Here is a 24,274-nt window from a genome sequence, read left to right as displayed (position 1 = left end):
CATTGCATCTATCCTCTTTGTTCTCTTGCAAATCCACACTTAATGAATTTTTGGTATTCTGATGAGACTCTCATGAGTAAATTTGTGAAATAAAATTGGGTTGCTTGGTTAGCTAACAAAACTGCTCATGTTGTGCACCCTTGTGCTACTAGCAGCACAATGGTAGTGTAAGATCATTTGTTTAATGCCTACCATGCTGCATTAAAATTTTGACGATTGCCGACAAGCAAGGCTTGTATTGCCTTTTCAAATGATAAGTATTTGTTGAATGTATGCATTTAGTATGATGCTACTAGCATACATTTTTGACACAGCGATTAGACTCACCCATGGTTGGAGTCTCTATCGCCTTGACTTGAAGCACAACTCGTTAGCAATTCAATGGGATTACACGGGAGCAAGGCTCGTCAACGATGCTCATGGGCATGGTTTGTGTAACACCACTAGAGCATTGAAGTTGCTCACAAGATTCCAAATTGCTTGCAAATCGGGCAAGGCCCTTGGCAGCACGAAGTCGAACATCTGTGAACCTTGATTCCAACTCACTCGATTCTTACGACGGCCATTTCATCGGCAAGTGTACTTCATGAGGTACGCAATTGGTATTTGTTTATTGCACATGGCGTGATAAGTATGGTATGCAACGGGCGTCTACAATGGATCGTGGATATCATTCATCGACTCAAGTATGTACGAGATGCACATACTTTGCACATATAATTCTGTTTTTCCAGCAGATCTACAAGTAGACAAGGTCAATTTTTTGTGCATAATCGACAAGGTCGGGTCTCTTTGCTAGGATATCTGTCGTCAATAGCATTTGTTGGCAATAAGGCCATACATAGTTCTATGAAGCAAAGCTTCAATTTATACATCTTGCATTGAGGTTGGCCGCGTTTGGCATATGCTATGAGCATACAAAATTGGGAAGGAATAGGCAATGTGTTTGCAGGTTATTTCCTATTGGAGGTTATTTCATTATGTTCCAGACAGGTGTATAGGATATACGAGGGCGTCTGTGCAGATATGGCTATGAGCCGTTTTGGAATGAGTTTTTCCTTCCAAATTTCATGACAACTGGTTGCAGCAACAACGACCGGGTTAGCCAAGTTTAAGTTTTTCTTGGTTTTCCCTGTTTACACTTTACTTGGCAATTCTTGTCATTGTGCAAAGCAAAGTTCTTTGGAAATTTTATATGAAGCAAGGCTTCTCCTCTGTGTCAAGGCACTGCCCAATGACTTGGCATCATGGGCAGTCCCACACAAGTTTGGGGAACTACCAAAATGGGAATATCAGGTCATAGAATCCCTACCTATCTACAATGTGCAATGCACTTATGATTTTGGTTCTCACGGTTGAGGCCATCACTCCAAATCAACATGCGTATTCATCAGGTTGTTGCTTATGAAGCATTTTGCACTGTGTGCAGTATCTCTATGAGATTACTTTTTGGGTCTACTAATCACCAATAGAGGTCATGGCTCGGTTTGGGTGTTTGGGGATTTTTCAAGTTAACCACGATGGTTATTCCGGACATTGTTGATTCCTCAACAATGTTACATGATATCGTGATTCCCATTTACCAGTCATCTGGGAAGACTGTCTGTAAACCATGGTCAGTATTGTCAGTATTGTCAGTTATCCAAGTGGATAGGCAAATTACAAAGTGTAATCTTGGGCTAAAAGATATGCAAAGTGCGTACACTAGCACCAAGCACTACAATTAGTAAGCATTTATTGCTCCACTTGGAGTTTACTTACTATCAGTTAACGCATGGTTGCGACTAAGTTTAGTCTCTTCATGTATAAGTCAGGTTCCCAACCTTGAACACTAGTTACGGTGGGGTTGTTTATTGATGAAATTTGAGAACACGTCAAGGACTTACACTTGGCTGATGAGTTATGTCAGCAAGTACTTTCACGGAAAGTGAAAAGCGGTACTCTTACAGGTACATCTTTGTCGTGATAACTCGTTTAGCATGCTCATGTGAGGTTTAAATGGAGTCTACACACTAGATGGTTGCAAATGGACAACATTGTGCAAAATCGAGATGTTATTTTTGATTTCATTGAACCTCCTATTGTACCGTGTTTTGATCAAACAAACAGCTGGATCCATGACGGATACCACTCTCGAAAACATTAGTGTTCTTATGAAGATCCTACCACTTTTGTTTTCGCGGACGAAAACGCTTCTTCAAGGGGGGAGTAATGTCATGCCAAGGGTAGGACTATAGGAGGGTACGGCCCTAGCCAAGGGCCGATGGATACACATGCGGTACAGGGGCTATATATAGGAGGGCCAAGGGCCTATATATAGGCCCTGAAAGGTTACACTAGGAATTCAATTAGTTAAGAAAAATTGGATGGTTTCAGTAATTATTATTAACAAAGACTTTCTTATCCTAAGGTTCTCAAAATTACTAATATTTTCAATTTTCATCATTAAAAATCAGTGAAATAGTAAAAATTGATTCTGGAAGCTGAGGGGGGCTGTGTGGGGTAATGATGAACTCTCCCAAACTAGATTTAGTAGCAGGGGGCGTTTTTTGACCTGTAGGGCTGCCTGGGATGCAAGTTACTGCCATTTTCCAGCCTGTGAGTGCCCAGAAACCTATAAATATAACCCTTGCTTCACAATTTCAGACAAACTCGGAGCCTTGGCACACTCTCTCTCATCTAGAGAGACCGCTATGCAGAAATCACTAGAGATTAAGCTCTAGTTGATTAACTTAAACGGTAATTAACCTAATCCTTCTTAATTAGCAAGGATAGATTAATCTATTTTCTTAATAAATTAAAGATTAGACCTATGTATACTTATAAATCCTCTCTTAATTAAATATTCTTTACTGATTGTTGTAATTAAGCTTGGGAATATTAAGCTAATTAATTATCCTATCATATTAGGACTGAAATTATCCAAATTAACCATAAATTAATGGGAAATATATTAATTAAGTTTAAATTAAGTTGAGATAATTATCAGAGCTGTATTAGATAGTCATTAAGCTAGGAAAATTATCTTATAATTTTCTGAGAAATTTTCATAATTAATTAGACAGAATTACACTGTTTTTTGAGAAAATTAAAGGGAAAAATAATCAAACTAATTAAAAATATTTTGAGTTATTTATCAGAGGTTAATTAGATATTAGGGAATATGTGATAATTATTTCAAGCTCAGATAATTAATTTACCTAATTACTTTAGAAAAAATACTTTATTTTTAGGACAAATTAAAAGAAAGAAATTAGCAAATTGATTCAAATTGCTTTGAGTTATTTATCAGAGGGTAATTACATGCTAGAGAGCCCGTGGTAATTATTTCAAGCTCAGATAATTAATTTACTTAATTAATTTAGCATAAATAGTCCGTTTTTAGGACAAATTAAAAGATGGAAATTAGTAAATTGATTCAAATTGCTTTGAGTTATTTATTAAAGGCTAATTATATGTTAGAAAACCCGTAATAATTATTTCAATCTTAGATAATTAATTTACCTAATTACTTTAGAAGAATTACTCTGTTTTTAAGATAAATTAAATGGGGAAAATTAGTAAGTTGATTTAAAATGCTTTGAGTTATTTATCAAAGGTTAATTATATGTTAGGAAACCTGTGATATTTATGTCAAGCTCAGATAATTGATTTAACTAATTACTTTAGAAGAAATAGTCTGTTTTTAGGACAAATTAAAAGGGGGAAACTAGTAAATTGATTCAAATTGCTTTGAGTTATATATAAGAGGTTAGTTATATATTATAAAACCCATGATGATTATGTCAAGGTCAGATCATTAATTTACCTAATTATTGTAGCAGAATTACTCTATTTTTAGGACAAATTAAATAGGGGAAATTAGTAAATTGATTCAAATTTCTTTGAGTTATTCATCAGAGATTGATTATATGTTATGAAACCCGTGATAATTATATCAAGCTCAGATAATTAATTTACCTAATTACTTTAGCAAACATAGTCTGCTTTTAGGACAAATTAAAAGGGGGAAATTAGTAAATTGATTCAAATTGCTTTGAGTTATTTATCAGAGGTTAATTATATGATAGGAAATCTGTGATAATTATTTTAAGCTCAGATAATTAATTTACCTAATTACTTTAGTAGAATTACTCTATTTTTAGGACAAATTAAATGGGGGAAAGTAAATTGATTCAAAATGCTTTGAGTTATTTATCAGAGGTGAAGTTTATGTTAGAAAACCTGTGATAATTATGTAAAGCTCAGATAATTAATTTACCTAACTACTTTAGCAGAAATACTCTGTTTTTAGGACAAATTAAAAGGGGGAAATTAGTAAATTGATTCAAATTGCATTGATTTATTTATCAGAAGTTAAGTATATGTTAAAAAACTGATGATAATTATGTCAACCTCAAATAATTAGTTTACTTAATTATTTTAGCAGAATTACTATGTTTTTAGGACAAATTAAAAGGGGGAAATTAGCAAATTGATTCAAAATTATTTGATCTATTTATTAGAGGTCAATTACACCTTAGGAAAACCATGATAGTTATGTCACCCTCAAATAATTAGTTTACCTAATTATTTTAGCAAAATTACTCTGTTTTTAGGACAAATTAAAAGGAGAAAATTAGAAAATTGATTAAAAATGCTTTGATTTATTTATCAAAGGTTAATTACACCTTAGAAAAACTGTGATAATTATGTTACCTTCGATAATTAGTTTACCTAATTATTCCATTAAAATTACATTATTTTTAGGGGAAAATAAAAGGGGGAAAATAGTAAATTAATCAAAAAACCTTTGATATAAATATCAAAGTTAGAATACACCTCGAGGAATCCTTGATAAATAGCCCAACCTCAGATAAATAGTTTAAGTATTTATCTTCAATAAAAGTAACCGATTTTGCATATAAAATAGAGAAAGAAAATTAGTAAATAAATTTATCTAATTACCAGATACATACCTGAGGTCGAAAATTACTATTGAAGGGTGGAAAAATTACCTCAGCATAAATGGTTTGTATAACAAATTACTATCAGTAAAATTCTGCCTAAATTAGACCATAGGTATAGGAGGGAAAGGTTATAAATCAAATTTATGAAATTCCTAAAGATCGAACATATTCAATTACAATTTAGGGTGAGTAATCATTAGCCGATTAAGAATATAGATCAAAGGGCTTCCCAAATTAAATGGTAATTATGGGAAATTACTTCTAGTACAAGGAAGTTACTGGAGGAATATCTCATCCGATTAACTATCAAGGATACTTACTTACTCCAAAAATCCTTATTTTTGGGTAAAAAGGAAGAAAAGAAATTGTTCAATTAAACCTCTAATTGATTAAGTCTTTTTATAAGGCTTCCGAAATGGCTCCAAAGAGAATAAGAGGAAATCCTCTTACCAAGGAAGAGGATATTAGCAACAAAAGAATAAAGGCACTAATGACCATGAGGTTGGGCCTAGCCATAGGCCGACAGAGGAAAGTTTGCAAGCTCCAACGCAGTAGCAGATGGACGAGCAGTCCCAGGTGGATTTCTATTTTGTTCAATTAAATCTTTTAAAGTTCATTTTTAAGTTAGCATTGCATACGTAATGAGTGAGTATGAATAAGAAAAGAAATAATTGACCAAAAACGGAGGGTAACTTCCAACGTGCATTTGTTTATAATGTAGGAAAGAATTGTTTGGATTAAAATTGGTTGAATTAGGAAAGATATGATTGATCATCCTTAAGACAACTTGTCTCAAGACACCTCCGACTCCTTGGTATATTTTGATGATAATGATTGGCTTTCTAGCCACGGATAAGTTGGTTACCCCCATGAACGTTGAGTTTCTACTCCGTGTCATGTCTTGAATTTCTACATAAGTTAGAATACTGTTTTTTATCCTAGGGGAGCCGCCCGGTTGTATGGGCAGCTGGTTTGGTGTATGGGCGCCCGGAACCTTGGGTGGGGGTTTATCCACTCCGGATTATGAATAAGGAATGGGTGCCGTTTTTTTCACCCTTAGGTGGTCTTGAGACAAGACAAGTACTGGTCATGGTTATTATGGACAATGTTTTGATTGACAGTACCCTGTCTTAAGTTTAAAGATGTCTGTTTGCTAAAAGAATGTTTTCAATACTGTTTTCAAGATCTGTTTTAATAAAATCCTGTTATGAAAGATAAAAGGAATCATTATTTCAATTGTGATAAGAAAGTGGTAGTAATTAAATAACAAAAGAATCATGTGTGAGTGCGGGGTGGTAAGTGGGGATTGACTAAGGTTGTCAATCATGGACAGGTGGACCTGATTAGTCAGGTAACTATCCATCCATGCGCACTAAAACGTTTAGAAAACTTCTTCACTTGGAAGAGGAGTCCACCAGCGGCTGTGCCCTCACATCTGTTAGGGGAAAAAAAGTGTTGGTTGAGGATACCTTAGCCCAATTGTGGCAGTTATAGGGCCGAAATAGTTTTTTGGAATTTTAATACGTTGTCCCGTTTCCGCTGCGAGACAGGACTAGGTCTTCTTCTAAGGCTATAGACCCAAGCCATTGTCAATGGTAAAGGTCTATTCCTTGGATTTTTCTTGTTAGAGACTTTGATTTTTATCAGACCTAGAGACTTGTCAAGGATCCCATCCCGATCTTGGTATTGGCGGGTTGGGGACCTTACATCCCTATGCTCTTTCAGGCATCTTCTTTGGATACCTCAGCCATCTAGAGCATAAGTGTATCCCTCTCTACTTCTACTTCCTTTTGAATCTTTATTTGAGCCTCTTGCTCTCTCTCTCTCTCTATGAGTTTTTTGCTCTCTGGATAGCCCTTTGCAGCTCCTTGGTGGTAAGCTTGTCATGCTCACTTATTATATTTTCCTCTCTCAATCTGAGCATGCATATGATGTCCACTTCCTCCAAGGAGAGAGATCGTGTTCTAATTCGATCTAGAATTTGGTGTGCAGCTCTAACATCTTCTTCGTTCGCTGCCACCACACTTCTGGTAGTAGACTCTGGCAATGGTCCATCTAAGGGGACTTGGTGAACCATATTGAGTAGTAATCCCACTGGAGGGGATCTCCAAGGGCTGACCAAAGGTCTCTATTATGGCACTGGCAAAATTTGCACCAACTCCGGTACTGCAGGTTATGGTGACTACAATTCTGGTTCCCTTCTTTGTGTATCTTGATCTTCTGGTTGTCTTTTTGCTTGGTCAAGTCTCGTGGCTTCTCCCCCCTTTCTTCCTCTTTCTTTACAACCCACGGCGGAGTTGGAGTGCCATAAACAACTTCAAAAGACACTTCTATTGTATATCCAGCATTAGGGAGATCTTCATAAGTATTCTTGTCATTTCACCTTGTCTCTTGGTGTTGGTCCAGCCTCCGATTCCTTCTTTGGCGAATCTATTTGTTGTGATGTAGAGAGATTTGGGCTTGGTGGTTGAGAGGTAGGCCCCGAGGAAGGTGTTGGTGGGGCTGCATTCTGTCATTCAGTGTTCACTGTTGATGTATTCTCTTTCTTTTTTCTCTTCTTGGGATTTACGCTGCTCTTGTAACTTCTTTTTTATATCTTGCACTTCCTCACTGGTGAACGGATCTAGATTTTGTTGCTTGATCACTCTTTCAAATTCTTCATAAGACTTGAATGTAGTAATCAAACTGATCCTCTACCAGCCTTGAGGAGCTTCCCCCAATCTTTGCTGGATCTGGCACCCAGTACTCCTCAAAGTCTCCCTTAAGTGCTCGTTTAGCCTTGAACTGCTCGATCAGTCTCTCGATTCAAGCCGCTTTATGACTGGTGGTTTCTTTTGGTTTCTACTCTTTGGTCATCGCCATTTTTCCTGTTTTCTTTGGTGGCTCTTCTAACTTTTCCTGATGTATTGTCTCTAGTTTTCTCTGAGACGTGTCGCGGCAGGTGGTGCCACTGGTGGTTCATCTTCTGTATCTTCTTTCAGTCTAAACCACTCATTTTGGGTTCGTGGGTCTGGCCAGTGTCCTCTTGCTCCAATAGCTTTGTATGCAATCTTTGTTAAGACTTCTCCACCTCCAATGTACTTTGGCTTATCCATTCCTATTTTGCTTACTTGCTCATGCAGGTCCTAGGCATAATTGACTCCCTTGGGTACGTTGCTTCTCAATGCCCATGTGATGGTGGTAGCTACTACATGTGGCGGTGTTGTATACTTTTGCATTGCTTGATGCATACATGAAAGTATTGATTATATAACTTACAGATCTTTGATGCCCTTGGATCCTCTAGGTCTTCAAAAGTGTGGTTGGTTTTCTTGTGAGAATAGACCTTCACTTCGCCTCTTCTTTCTCTGACTGAGCTACGAGCATTGTGTAGCCCCAAAGCATCTACAATGATTTGAGGGTGAATATCACCTTGGCTTCCAAAAGATATGATCCTCCGGTGATCTACCATTTGAAACATAGGATCCTCTATTCCTCCTATATATGAGCCCTTTCTGGCCTAGGATATGGTACATGTTCCTCCCCTTGTGGTGCTCCCAATCCTCCGGTGATCTACCATCCTAAACATAGGATCCTCTATTCCTCCTATATATGAGCCCTTTCTAGCCTAGGATATGGTATATGTTCCTCCCCTTATGGTTCTCCCAATCCATAGTTCCTGATTGGTCTAGCAAGTGATCTCTCCTCTACTCGGCTTCTTTCTTCTCATTCTTGTCCTTGATGTGGTGCTTCAGTCCTTATCGGATTTAGCATTCTCATTCTACTCTCATCCTGGTATTGCTGATGGATGGTGGTTTTGGTGGTGATTCTAGCCTTGACATGGCCTGATGTCCACCCCCTTTTGTGTTCAAGTCTGGTGTTGCAAACTGCTCGAGCCATGCTGGTGATGTTTGTGAGTTCTGAGGGTTAAACAATGGTTTTTTATTTGATTGTGATGTGGTGGTGTAATCATCTGAGAAGGGATTTGTAGACTTGCTTGGGGTTTCTGTGGGATTTTTCTTTTCTACCAAAGCATGTGCCATCAACTCTGGCGTTATCATTTTCCCTACATCGTCTGGGTGAATTGGCTCGTATTCTCGTCTATACTTATCAACAAAAATAATATGGTTTCCCGTTATCAAATCATATGAAAAAAAGTACAAGGCTTTGTCCATGCTTAACTTGTTCACATGGGGCTGCATACACCGGTAGTAAGAGGTAGCTCTTCCCTCCTCATGCTTGTAAATTCCATTATTTTTTTGAATGGTTGCCATTCTCTCCACTCTCTTGTCATGAATGTAGCAGGGTCTAGAAAGAGTGAGTTTGTGAGGTATTTCTTGGGTCTCCATAACCATCTTTCCTTTTTCTATGTTGTCTCCATATTGATTGTAGTTTTATGGGTCTTTGAAAATGAGATAGTGGTTTCCCTCCTCATCGTGAAGCCTATCACGAGATCGTCGGTTACCATGGTTACTGCTAATCCTCTTGCTTGTAGTTCTTCAATACAAATGCATTGACGTCCTTGAACATCAGCATACATCAGGGCCCCATGGTCATTGGTTCCCTTAAAGAAAAATTACAGTGTATTTTGGCATGTTTAAGGGTTTTTGAGAGGTCCTAACCCCCATGGTCCGTTGTTGTTGGAAACCTCCAATTTGATGGTTAACCATCCGCTGATATAATCCTTTGGAAGAGTTGTCAGTATCATTGCCCTCTTCAATGATTGGTGCTAGGGAATCTATCCTTGCTTGATTTATGCTCTCTTCTGTTGACACTAAGCTAACTTGATCTCCTACCACTCTTCGATCTCTTTGAAGACACCTACCGGATCTCAAATTCATCAAATTCTTCACACAAACAACTATCAATCCAAACCTCTTACCTTAGAAGTCTGCTTGCAGTTGCTCTTTTGTCTTGAATTTCTTTCAAGCCGCTTTTCAAACTAGTATAGTACTTTGCAATTCCAACTGATCACCAACTTGCAAGATACTTGATTCTGGCTGTCTATACAAAACTTTAGACTTTGCAAATCTTTGTCAAATCAGTAATTCACACTTACTACTGTATATAAAGACAGGATCGTTATATGAGTTCCAAGCCCTAATCTGATAAGACAGATGGAATGCTAGAATCACAAGGAAGAGTTTTGGACCAACTAGTTCTCAATCTGAGCACTAAACTGGCCTATAGACATCATACACGTATGATGTCTTAGAATTGACTCAAACTTGAATCATGTACTCTCCTTGACATGCTTTGTTCAAATCTAGGCTTACTTTGAAGTTCTAACCCCTATAGGTAGGTCAATTTCTTCTATGTAGGCCTTGGTCACTGTCAGCTTCTCCAAGAGGTTAACTAAGTAAAAAATGATCCAAATTGAGTGAAACTTGGTCCTTAAGATTGCTTTGGGGTGTTAAGCACCCTAGTAAGTTTTAATGTCAGCTTTGGTCACTAAGAATGCCCTTGAGACATCATACACGTATGGGTCAAAATGAAGTGAAACTCATTCCAGAGGTCCTCCATCACACAAGCAACTCACTGCAACTTTTAAAATTCAATTTCAACACCTTTTTTTGCTAGAGATGGTCAAATCAAGCATTCACTTTGCGTTGACACTTCTCTTGGTCTTTACAAACCTCAAATTGCTTCAAATTCAATGGAATTTTTCCTATTTACTTCTTAATTTCTCTTAATCACAATGGCTCACCAAAATGTGTCTTTTGACCCAAAATCAAGCCTATTTGACATCATACATGTATGTTGTCTAAGTGGTCAAAATAAAATTCTATTTCTACCCCAGGTACCCTTGATGTGTACAACATGGACATGTGCTCACAACAAAATTTGGATATCAAAATTGCACCATATCACTACTTTTTACCAAGGAACTTACCAAAAAGAGAAAAACTCTCTCAACAGTCAGTTTATAAGCCCAAATGAGATGAAACTTGGTGTATGTGCTCTACACAATATGCAGACTATGTGTATCAAGTCAAAAGTTCAATTTGACTCCCAAATTCACCCTTGAGACATCATATGCATATGATGTCTATTGATGATTTTTTGTCCAAAACTCATGCACAAGTATCCACAAGTCTTCAGAACTACTTCCCAAGCACTTTTACCAATTTTCCATGCAAAAATATGCACAGAATTACAAGTTTCCCATTTTTTTTTCTTTCAACACATGGCTTTTATCTTTTGGGGACCAAATGTTGGTCAAAAATTCAGTCTCAAGGTGTACTTAGGGTAAAACAGCCCTTTACAACACTAGTATAGTATGTTTTGATAAATTTGGTCTCCTACTAGGCACTAAGACATCATACGTGTATGATGTCTACTGATGCAAAATTGCAATTTCCTCATCTAGATCTCTTGCATGTGTGTTCTTTTATGCTGAGCATCGCTCACCCATGCACAATTGTTTACTGAAACTTGTTTATTGTATGCAAGCACATGCAATCAAACTTGTAGTTCAATGTGATGTCTATTAGAGAAGTTGTAGTTCAATGTGATGTCTACCAACAGCCGATGAATATAGATAGATTATTGCTTAATCCAATATTACCACTTGAACCATTTTAGAAATGGGTTTTGGAGTTTATAGGTCCAATAAAACCTGTAGCAAAACACTCAAAATTTGACTTGTACATATTATTGTACAAAGTGGGTAGAAGCCTAAAAATTAAAAGAAGATAACGTGGTTTCAATTGTAGACTATCTTTGTCAGGATGTGTTTCCAGGTTTGGTCTACCATTGGAATTGGTCAATAATCAAGGCACCCATTTTTTGAAGAAGAATGTGGGAGTTATAGATCAAGAAGAATAAATAGATGGATAAAGGAATGCAATTTAAAATATTCAAAGAGGGTGATCTTGCATTGATGTTCAATTTTCTGTAAGGAAAACATTAAGAAAAAATGAAATTGAGGTGGACGAGACCCTATTATGTTCATGGAAATGTAGGGGAGAATGCATTTTTCTTTGAGGTGGGGGTTCAGATCCCAATAATCGCATTAATAACTGTGGTGTATGATTGTGAATGTGGCATTAAGTCTCATATGGAGTACCCAAGGTGTTAGCAGCAGCTAACGGCTACACCCATTATGCACCAAGCTGTGGATGTGCCATAGTGCAGAATATTTACTTTTCATTGTATAGGGCTTGGGCTCATTTAGGAGTTCCAAAGTTGTATGAGTTTAGGCTAGAGAGCTCACTTTATCCCATAGTTGAAGGGTTTGAGGCCCAAAGCTATAAAAGAGCCCTATGCTTAATGAGAGGTCATTCTAGAGTGGTCCTTTTGAGAACTCTCTCCCTAGAAGAGGTCTTGATGGCCTAGCCTTTGAGCTTAATGCCCATGCTTAGAAGGCTAGTGCTAATCACATGTAATTAGTGTAATCCTCTCTTAATTAATCTAGTCTTCATTATGTTGTCAATCAGGTTTCTCTACTTTCCTTCATTGTTTTGAAGTGTTGATCTTCTCTAATCTAACTCTTACTTATGCTAAGCTACTCCGATTAGTGGAGTCCTTATCTAACTCTCTCAATTAAGTGGAGTGGGCATACTCGTGATTGAGGGATTAGAGTTGTCCTCTAATGGTGTGCTTGTGTGTGTGTAGGTTTAAGAAGCCTTGAGCTTGAGTTGGACACCATGATTGGCATGGTTGGGGTGGCCGACTTGAATGCGGTCTTGTGTGCTTAATCGTCAATGCATGTAATTAGAGTTGTGCTTGAGAGACTCCAAGATTAGTGTGTTTCACTTCGTTGCTTGATGTGTGTAGATGATTGCTTGTATTGATGCTTGATGTTCAATTAGCATTAGTTGATTTGGGATGATTTCTATTTGCATTGGAGGATGCATGCTCTTGAATCCTCTCAATCTTTGCATCCAATGACGCTCTCGCACATTCTTTGTGTGATGCCTCCAAGCCCTAGCCGGGTCATGCTCTCTCTCTCTCTCTCTCTCTCTCCGGATTGATAGATTTGTGGGAGATTGCCTATGCTATGGCGAGCCTCCAACACAAGGCATGATAAGAAGGATCTTGTAATGAGTGGGGTAATTGACAACAAATGGCGATTCACTATCTATCACACATATGAACCCAAGACCCTATGCATGGTGTTTGAATTTGGACATGGAAAAGGGATACTATATAAGTGTGGCAATTTCCTTGATTCTACTTTTACTTCCCATTTGCTCCTCTATTTTTTGCTTGCACGCTTCACTTAAGTCTGTTCACTTTCATCCCCAAGCTTCACGTAATCTATTGCTTTCTCTATAAGAGTTCTTAAGCTATGTGCATACAATTGAACGGTGGCACTAGTTGTGGGTTCTGCAAGCATGAAGGCTCTTACCCCCCTCAACCATCAGATGACAGAGGTGATCAAGGTGTGGTTGGAGTGCAGAGGACTACTCAAGTATACACTCATTGATTGTGCACAGGTACAACCACATCCCCACACTTTGTTAATTTTGCAAGAAATAGTAGAAAAAGACATTAAGAATATTGTTCACCACCATGGAGAACCTAAGCAGCTAGTGGCACAATTGGCGCAAGAAAGATGCCACCTTTCTTACACAGGTGTGACTATCCCTGCAGAAAAGACGACCATGTAGGATATGGTAACTGCTAATGAACCCAATCTAGTATTGAATTTTGGTTGCATGGTTGTGCGGATGTTGCAATGCAAAGTATCTTTGCTAGGTGCTAGAAGGGGTATGGTTGATGGACAAGGTGTATAATCTTTCACGTGCTTCTCATGCCATGATTACTTCTACTATGCTACCATGTGGGGTCAACTAGGCTGATGTACTGATCTGACAGTTGTTCACTGAAGCCAGGAGAGTAGTTGGCATGATGAAATGAGGGTAGGTAGTGAATACCAAAGTAGGGAAAATTTTATCGCTTCTCTTTCTAAAGTCAAGTTTCAATGGCCCTTCCTTTTGGATTTATGTGCCCTTACCCCGTTTGGATGTGCCAATGACCTCAATGTTGATCACTTTTGGACAATTTGAGTCTAGTCGGCTATTGGTAGCCAACACCACTTCTAGTTTGTTGTTACTACAAGTACTACTATTTCTAAGACATCAGTCTTCAAGATGGTGGTAGTGCCCAATGTAGAGAATGGACTGCAATAGCTCTAGAAAAAAAATGGGAACAAGTCCGTGAGGAAATAGAGGTAGCCTTGATTGAAGAATGTCAGGTAGAATTTGCTAGAAGCATCTTTGAGAAGTTGGCTTGGCATTGGGCAGACTACTCTTTAAAAATGGCATATCAAAAAGCTAGTTTTTACCTATTGCCATTGAGGGAGGATGACTTGGATGCAGTAGTTTCCCTTTTTAAAGAAGATATACAAGTTCACTGGGAAGGGGAAATGCAAAAATGGTGTGCCGCACTCAAGCCCCTCTCGACAGTTTTGGTGCATCCCGCACTAGAGGGCCATCCAGGTGGGACATCTAGTATGGATGATATCGAGGTAAGAGAAAGGTTGATGAATATATCCCATTCCCATAGCCAGCATTTTTTTCAAGACGTATGCTGATGCAGATATGGCAGGTGACAAAGATACTCGACTATGTGTTCACGGTTGGAGACACAGCAGTAAGCTAGGCTTCAAAGCTGCAAAAAGTGGTCTCACTTTCTACCACGGAAGCAGAGTATGTAGCAATGATGGAGGCAAGCAAAGAAATTATGTGGCTTCACAGATTCTTAGAAGAGCTTGGATTCAAACAAGACAATTGTGTCTTGTACAGTGATAGCCAAAGCGCTATCCATCTTGCGAAGAACTCAACCTTTCATTCAAGGACAAAGCACATTGAGGTGAGATATCACTTCATACACACTCTTTTGGAAGAGGGACAGCTAAAGCTAGGAAAGGTGCATACAAGTGAAAATCCTGCAGACATGTTTACAAAGGTGGTCAACAAGGAGAAGTTGAGCTTTTGCTCATCTTCAATCGGCATTCAAGGATAAGAAGCCAGGATGGAAAGCAGTCACAGGTTTGGTTTGGAGATCAGTCTCAAAGTGGGATATTGTTAAGTATGGAGCCTGATTTACCCCTGTGATTTTCTGTGGTAAAAACGCACATTTGTAAGGCCCCCATTATGAGGAGAAGCCATCGTGCGTGAAGGAAAATCACTCACCGGAAATAAAAATTTTGACGGCCAAAATTCAAGCCAATTTTTTTTTCCTTTTCGTCGGAATATTATGGCCGGACGACGGCCGGCCGGAAAGTGGTCGAAAAACGACCGGTCGGTTGGTCGGTGGCTGGTATTCAATGGCCGGTGGCCGAATTCAAAAGCGGACTTGTCTTCTTAGGGGCGGCCACACATGGGCAGATTGGAGGGTCCGATTTGGACTTATCTACACAAGGGCGGCTACACATGGCTGCCTCTCATGAGAGAGGGCAGCCCTTTTGGCCTATAAAAGGAGGCCATTTCTACACACATTTGAGAGTGTGAAGTTGATGCAACAAGGTGAGTGTGAGGTGGTGAGAGTGACGCAAGGCGGGAGCTCCAAAAGGGTATAATCCCTTTGTAACCTACTTCTTGTTTTGAAGTACTAAACCCATTGAGTGGCTACTTTCTCGTGGACGTAGCCCACATTGGACGAACCACGTATACCGTGTGTACTCTCTCTCTCTATGCTATATTCTCTTGTGTGTGAAATCTATCTCTCTCCATTAAGTAATCTACTCAAATATCTATTTAGCTACGTCATATTTCCTAACATGTAAGACTCGTCTGAGCCATACACACTCAACTATAGCTGTGAAGACTGCCCTGTACTCAGCCTCACAACTAGAAGTAGCCACAGTAGGTTGCTTCTTGCTCAACCATGATATACATGAACTGCCAAGCATGAAACAAAAACCACTTGTGGACACTCGTGTGTCAAAACAACCAGCCCAATTTGAGTATGAAAAAGCATGTATGTCTAGCGGCGATGATCCCCCCTTGGGATAAAACAAGCCAAGATGTAAAGTGCCACTAAGGTAGTGGAATATCCTCTTGAAAGCCTGCCAATGCTTAGACCTTGGGCTATGCATAAATCTGTTGACCTGTGAGACTGTAAACTGAATATCCGTCCTCGTGTTGCATACATAAATGAGACAGCCAACAACAGTTTGGTAAAGAGTGACATCAGCAGCATCAACATCATCATGTAGACTTAACTTCAAACCTATTTCCATGGGAGTGGCAATAGGTTTGCAATCCTCAAGTCCAAACTCACATAGCAATGTCTCTACGTAACTTTTCTAACACAAGGCAATACCACCATCACACTGCTTAAACTGTATGCTCAAGTAATGATGCAACATCCCCAAATCTTTCATCTTGAAAGTAGAATTCAAATCAGCCTTAAATTCAGCTCATTGGGACCAATGATCAACAAATCATCCACATAAAGAACAACAATGAGAAGTATATTGCCATCCGGCTTGACATACAATGTGCTTTCTGTTGGACTGTTATGAAAGCCTGGTTTGACCAAATAAGTGTCAGCTTTCTCATACCAAGCACGAGGAGATTGCTTCAAACCATACAAAGCCTTCTTACATATGCACACTTTGTTCTCTTGTCCTTTCTTGACAAATCCGCGAGGTTGCATTACATAAAATTCCTCAAATATGTCACCATTCAAGAAAGCAGTAACAATGTCTGATTGATGTACATCCCAACCAAAATGAGTTGCCAATGCACATAGAAAACACATAGTAGTCATACGACAAGTGGGAGCAAAAGTTTCTTCATAGTCTATGCCTTTTTGCTATGCATAATCCTTTGCAACAAGTCGAGCCTTATGGCGATCGATCAAAGCATATGCCAAACAGCAAAAAACACGCATGTGCTCAATAGAAGGCTTTCTATCATGCCATGCTTCATATGGAGTAATAGACTGCAAAGCTTTCATAGGACACCTATTAAGTACATAAGTGGCACACATGATGGCCTCAAGCCAAAAAGAAAGCGGCAAAGCTTGATTTTTGACCATACATCCTGCCATTTCCGTCAGTGACCTGTTTTTGCTCTCAACAACACCATTTTGCTGAGGTGTATAAGGCACTGTACATTGGTGTTTTATCCCACGACTAGCCAGAAATGCATTAAATTCATGAGATATATACTCCCCCCTCGACCGGAATGGAGGGTGGCCATAGTACATTTCGATACATTTTCAGCCATAGCTAGAAATTGTTTAAAGCACGTAAAAACTTTGGACTTTGCTTTAAGCGGAAATACCCATGCATGCGTGGAGTAATTATCAACGAAAGTCACAAAGTAAAGATAATTTCCCAAGGATGGAGTTTGCATGGGCCCACAAATATCACTATGTACAAGCTGCAACCTGCATGTGGCCCTAACTGAACCATCCTTTGGAAACGTAGAATGATACATTTTACCCAAAATACAGCCTTCACAAACATGTTTGACAGGCGCTTTAAGAGGCGGCAAAGAAGCAACCATATCAAATTTCTGCAAACGCAACAAACTGACAAAATTCAAATGCCCAAAACGTGCATGCCAAAGTTTTGCATATGAAACAGTCCTTGAATCTGCAACTGCATTTGCAAAATTTTGTCCAGACTTGTCATACAAAGTGAGCTTATACAGCCCACGGCACAAAAGGCCAGATACAATAATTTCATCACCAAAATTGAGATCATGAACTGTACATCTGTCATCCACAAATTTGACTACAAGTCCAAGTCTAGCAAATGCAGATACACACAAAAGATTCTTCTTGATCCCAAGTACATAAAGTGCATCAACAAGTGTGCAAGAACTGTCATTTGTAGTAGTAAGCACAATCTTTCCAACCCCCTGAACCGGATAAGAGGCATTGTCGGCACAAGTGACTGAATTCCCATGAGGGATAGACTCAAGAGAGGTGAACAATTCACGATATGAGGTAATGTGCTTTGTAGCACCACTGTCGAAATACCACACATGTGAATCTGCAGAAATTGACATGCATGCATCATGGATAGCAGGATTGTAAGTGTACTCTACACTAAAAGCCCATTCTGCATCAACATTAGCATCACAATATCCTTTCATAGAAGACTCAACAATGGCTACATTTGTAGTGGAACCAGCATTTGTAGTGGAACCATCCTCTTTCTTCTTAGCCTCTTTGGCCTTCAACTTAGGACACTGCTTGATCAAGTGATCATTAGCTTTACAATAATGGCAGCGCATCTTCTTTTTGCCCGTATCACTAGAATTTCCAGACAAATTGCTGCCAGCAGAAGCATTAGGAACAGATGCTTTTCCACTCGTAGAAGAACCATAAGAAGTGGCTGCATTGCTGTTACCACCCTTTCTTTGAGAAGCAATAAAAGCATGTTCATCTGCACGCTGTCTAGTCCTGTTTTTTTTGGAAAGTGACTCTTATAACAGCAATGTGCATACTGCATCAAACTTGACAACTTCAGGTTTCCTTGGGTCATAAGTCTCCAAGTACTAGCAAAAGTCTGGTAAGAATCTGGTAAGGCATCAAGAACGATCTGCACAAGGGAAGTGTCTGAAATGACTTCACTTGCAAAAATAAGTTTCTCATTAATATCCTTGACACCATCAAGGAAAGTGTCCATATCATCTTCCTCATGCATAATCTTCGATTCCAGATCTTTACGCAGCAAAGCAATTTTAGCCTCATTGCGGCTTGCATAAAGACCTGCTAGAATATCCCAACCTTGTTTTGCAGATTTCGCTGAACAAATGTGAGGAGTAATGGCGTGCTTTACAAACAACACAATCAGCACATGAGCTTGTGCATCCTTTACATCCCAATGAGCTTGTTCTGTCGTAGGCAAAACAACTCTAACAGTAGCAATCCTTGAAGGAAGACCTGCAACATCCTCAATATCGCCTACATCCTCAAAACCAAGACGTACATCAATGCCCTATACAATATTCCAAACGCCCTTTGACAGAAGAACATGTTGCATCATGTAAGCCCACATAGGGTAATTGTCCCCATCCAACCTGTCCTCAATAGTAAACATCTTGAACACATCTGTGTTGTTGTCAGCCATGGAAAATGTATGCACCTGATGTGAAACTACCCAAAATGAGGAGAAACTGAGTGAGACCAGTACGTGCTATATAGCACAACCCGTAGTAGACTGTATGGGACCTATTGTGCAGAAAACGACACTAACAAAAATTCTGTACTAAATGACAAAATTGCCTGTAGTGGAACGGAGGCCGAAATGAGTCTGAATCATAAATCTAAGCAGACTAAGCTCTACGAGCACTCCTGAAATTTTTGTCGACCTGCGAACGCTTGCCAAAGCCCACTGAAATCAAAGAAAGTGAGCAGGCGTGTGCTGGAGCTACTGGCGACGAAGCACGAGAGGATGCAACCTGCTCTGATACGAATCGTTGGAATTAGGGTTGCAGAGAAACACACACAGCTTAGAGAAGACGAAGGAAGCTCAAGGCACACAACTGAGAGTGTGTTTATTAGTGTGCAATGGAAAGATAGATAGCCCTAGAATGAATGGGCGTATATACAATGCACGGGGGAAAAAACCTCCTAAACAGAGAAAAAATGCCCCGGCGGTCCTAGTGTGTTCACACACATCACTACCACATGTATATGGTAACAGGTAGATCATACCTTTTGGAACGATGTCATCAAATTTTGAAACTAATTGTTCCAAGTTGTAATGGATGAAGACTTTGACCAATTGTTTTTCACCATCCTAGGGGTTTCATCTAGTTGCAAGGGTGGCAAGGTACTCTCCCATGATTTTACTTGAAACGTTGTTTTAGGTGATGAATTTACAATGGGAGGTGCTATTATTTCCTTCTTTTTTGTACATTTTTGGTGGTAGGTGGAAGTTGTAAAGAAGTTTGTGTTTTTGCAGAAGAACTACATGAAGAGCAAGAAGCTTCATTTATTTTTAATATTTGAGCTGAGTGATACAAGTCGTTCTCGCTTGGGTACCCAAACTAGCTCCAGATTAGTTGGATAGTATTTTGTGATCTTTCCCTTCCCACGTTCTTCAATCAGCTTTATCGTTACAAGATTTGACTCACATGGGTCTATAGATGACATGTAAGAACACAATTTATGTTTAGGCACCCAAATTTGATCATTCCCTTCATAATAGCCTTGGGCTTCCAATAGTCGTTTAGGAATCCAACGCAACGTTTTCTTACATTTCTTGGAGTAAGTGGGGTGTCTCTTATACGGCTTTTGTTTTGAAGCATGAAAAATGGCCGTTAAAGAAGGTTTAGGGAGCCATTTGTACGTTCTCTTTGTTATATTATGATGAGTCTTGTGTGTCTCATGCTTTGTTTTAACTACAAAATTCAAACTCTAGAGGGTTGGGCTATAGGTACAGATGGTTCAACCTCTTGGACATGCAATGTTTTGGGTTGTATTTTCTCAAGAGGTGATATCTCAAGGACCATCACTTGAGTGGTAGGGCTAAGAGTTGGTTTCTGTGTTGTGACACTCCCAGTCTCCCAATCAATAGTGCATTTGGTCGCTAACATCCACTTGCACCCTAGGTTTATATTGCCTTCCATAGTTCCAGCAGGCATGACCAAAAAGTCTTGAGCTACTCCCCCGTTGTCATAACTAACGAAAGTGTGCTAGGTTCCAAAAACAGTAGTTTTTTTAACATTGATACCCTTGACTTGGATGGTACTCTAAGATAGAGATGGCTTTCTTAACTGACACCACACTCCCTATGGTAGTAGATTATATTTTTCACATGTGTCCAACAAGGTGTTATATAGAACTTTCCCATAGGTGCTATTTAACTCAATAGGGTATCATAGAGGTGTGTCAGAGTCCAACCAATCATCCTATGTTTCAACTTGAAATGCATTTGTAACTCCAAGGTTGGCCTCTCGTTGGCGTCTAATACGTTGTCGTCGCTCCTTAGCCTCAGGTTGAGCTTGTATCTTTTTCAATTCTGCTTGTGCCTTGGCTGCCTTTTTTTGATGGATGGCACGTAGCTCCTCTTAGCTTAAAGGATCATAGTATCTTTTAAATTTACTCCCATTGAGGAATCCAATGGTTTCAACTTCATCAAGAGTTTCCACACGAATGGTACCTTAGGGGGTGATTTTGCATACTCTATATGGTCCTTTTCTCGCATATTTCACACTACACACTCCATATAACCCCAACCTTGATATCCTTGTTCTTTAAATGACGACCATTTCTTTCTCCTATTTTTCTCCACAAGTGCATTTTGCACAGCCAATTGTCTTTCGTCATCTAACCTCTCAAGGATATATAAACGCTCAACTAAAGGGTTACCATTCTAACCTTCTTGTGAAGCTACCCGCCGCAGACTAGGAATTACAAACTCCCTTGAACTGCTTCTTGGCCATATACCATCTTGAATGGTGTACAATTAATAGCCACTTTGTAAGCAGTACAATAAGCCCATAGAGCTGATGTTAGCTTCAAATCCCAATCTGTGCGATGAGCTTCCACTGGTTTGGTCAAGATAGAAATTAAAGTCTAGTTAGTGCTCTTAGCTTGGCCATTTGCTATCATGAAGTTTTTCATGAGTTCCTTTATCACTCCATTTATAAAATGAGTATCATTGTCACTCACAATCTCAAGGGTACAACCAAATTGTGTAATAATGTTCTCAAAGAGAAACTTAACAGTTGACCTTGCATCAGCCTTGCGTGTCACCTTGGCTTCCACCCACTTTGTCACATAGTCAGTGACAACAATAATATATTGAGATTGAGTGTTACGAGCTGTCGGACTAATTGGGCCTACAAAGTCTAAACCCTATTTTTCAAATGGTTGAGTCACTTTAATAGGATGTAACGGCATCTTATCCTTTTGTTGTGTGATCTTGTAACATTAACATTCATCACACCCTTTTGCAAAAAGTGATGCATCCTTGAATAAGGTAGGCCACCAATAGCCTGATTGCAACACCTTTCTAGCAGCTAGTTCACATGGAAAAATGTCCTCTAGCTATACTTATGTGTGTGGGCTTCTTACAGTATGTATAAATACTCATCCTCACGAGCACAACGTCTAAGAATATCATCCTTCCCTGGCTTGTAGAGAGTTCCTGCAATTAGAGAATAAGGTTCACATTCCTTTAATAGTTTTTGAGCTATATCCTTACGAAGCTCTTTGGGTGGAAAACCATTAACTAAAAAGTTCACAATCTTCTCACTCCATTCAGGCATGGTCTCAACTAGGAATAGGGAAGTATCAGGTCATCATCGATTCCAGTAGGGGCTTCACCATTGGTTATGCGAATTAAATGATCCGCCATGACATGTCTTTTATCGGGTCTCACCGCAACAATAAAATCAAACTCAAGAAGAATTAATAACCACCTTTGAACTCATTTATAATTTGTAGGTGGTGGAAAATTAGAAATGGTTTTAATTTTTCTCTCATTTGTGAATATTCCCTTTTTGGACACTATATGTCCTCAAATGACTCCATGTTTAACCCAAAATTGGCATTTGAAAGGGTTTAATGAGATGCGATACTTTCTGCACTTTTCAAACACTTTTCGTAAACATGATAGATGTTCTTTCCAAGAGGAATAAACCACAAAGTTCATCTAAGAAAGCTTCTCAAAACTCCCTCAAATATTCCTTAAAAGCAGTGTTTATCAATCTTTGGAAGGTAGCAAGGGCATTGGTTAAGCCAAAAGCCATAACACAAAATGCTAAAACTCCAAATTTGATTATAAAATTAGTTTTAGCTTGGTGCTCTAGTGCAATTGTGATTTGATTGTAGCAAGAGTACCCATCTAAAAAGCTATATGCTTCCTTCCCTGCAACTCTTTCAAGCACATGTTCCGAATATGGCAAGGAGTAATGGTCTCTTCTAGTGGCGGCATTGACCTTCTTGAGATCCACACACACTTTGAGTTTCCCATTCTTTTTTGACACAATAACTATTGGAGAAACCCGTTCTGAGTGCTCAATATGGTATATGAATCTGCATTTGACAAGCTTTTTAATCTCTTCTTGAACAATCTTTGCATACTTAGGATTCATTGGGTAGGGTCGTTGCTGGACTGGTTTAGACATGCTATTCATGGGAATTGTGTGTTGCACCAGGGAAGGTGGAACACCTTTCATATCATGATATGTCCAAGAAAATCTATCCTTGAATTCCTTGAGAAGCTTCTTAAGTACATATTCCTCAGTCTTTGTCAGATCTTGGGCACTGAAAACAGGTTTGGACTCCTCACCTGGGTCTGCTAACTCTATTTCCTTAACTATTACTAGACCATCATAAACTCCATTACTTTCATCAATAGGTGTTCTCTGGGCCTTTGTATACATAACCTTACGCTTCTCCATGGTGTAGGATTTGAAATGCTCAAGTGCAGGATGTAAGTCTGTGGGGTCTTGTTGTTCTGTGGACTATGATTTCTCTTCCGCTTCCTTTGTTGTTGAGCTAGCTCTTGATTTTGTCGTCTCCTTATAGTACGGCTCAACTTTGGCTTCTCTGTAGCTTCTAACTATGTGATGTCAATGAGTTGTGGACTGCATCACATGACGCTTTGAAGGTATTCACCCAATTATTTATCAACTTTTGATGAGCATCACATGCCCCCATATAACTGAGCCATTTTGAGGTAGATTTCTTTTCATTTATCCTAGCACACACATTTGCTCGATATCATGGCCTCTTATATCTCTTACTTCTCTTGTTTAAATTTTTATTAGGACCTTCCTCCAGTGAAGAGTCACTAGATGAATTGCTACTTGTGTCTTCTCCTCTCCAAGATGGATTGTCATCTAGGGTACCTCTGGGCATTGAATGGTTTGTCCCCACATTTGCACCAAGATTTGACTTATATTATTCATCCTCAGAGTCAATTCCAATTGATGATTCCAAAGCCAAATTGTGGGGCTATAGTCTTCTAAGACGCTACTGGTTCCAATGTCAATCAAGCCTTCATTTGTTACGTCATCAAAAGCTATATGTATTTCTCCTATCATATTTAAAGGTACAAGTTGTGGAATTTCATCCCCCTCAAGTGTTACCTAGGTCATCCCCTTATTTCCCCAAGTGTTTATGGTTGCTACTAGGTGGACCCAATCCACATTCTCAGACTAAGTGGACCCAATCCACATTCTCAGACTCAGTCATCCCAGGTAGAACATGCATATAAGGGGAATCTTCCCCAACATCAGTGTCCTTTGTACACGTGTAACAATATTGCAATGGTGGGGCCGAGTGAATTGTGGTGTTTCCTAGAGGATGTGCTCGACCAATTACAAGATCAACTCGAATGATAGAGTCTTCAAACTACAAGTAGACATGGTTTTTAGACCAGTCATGCACCATTTTTGCTTCCCTCATGAAAGGATGTC

Source organism: Adiantum capillus-veneris, chromosome 17 (assembly GCF_014529385.1).
Source record: "Adiantum capillus-veneris isolate H3 chromosome 17, ASM1452938v2, whole genome shotgun sequence".
NCBI lineage: Eukaryota > Viridiplantae > Streptophyta > Polypodiopsida > Polypodiales > Pteridaceae > Adiantum > Adiantum capillus-veneris.
Note: the sequence above shows the minus strand (reverse complement) of the source record.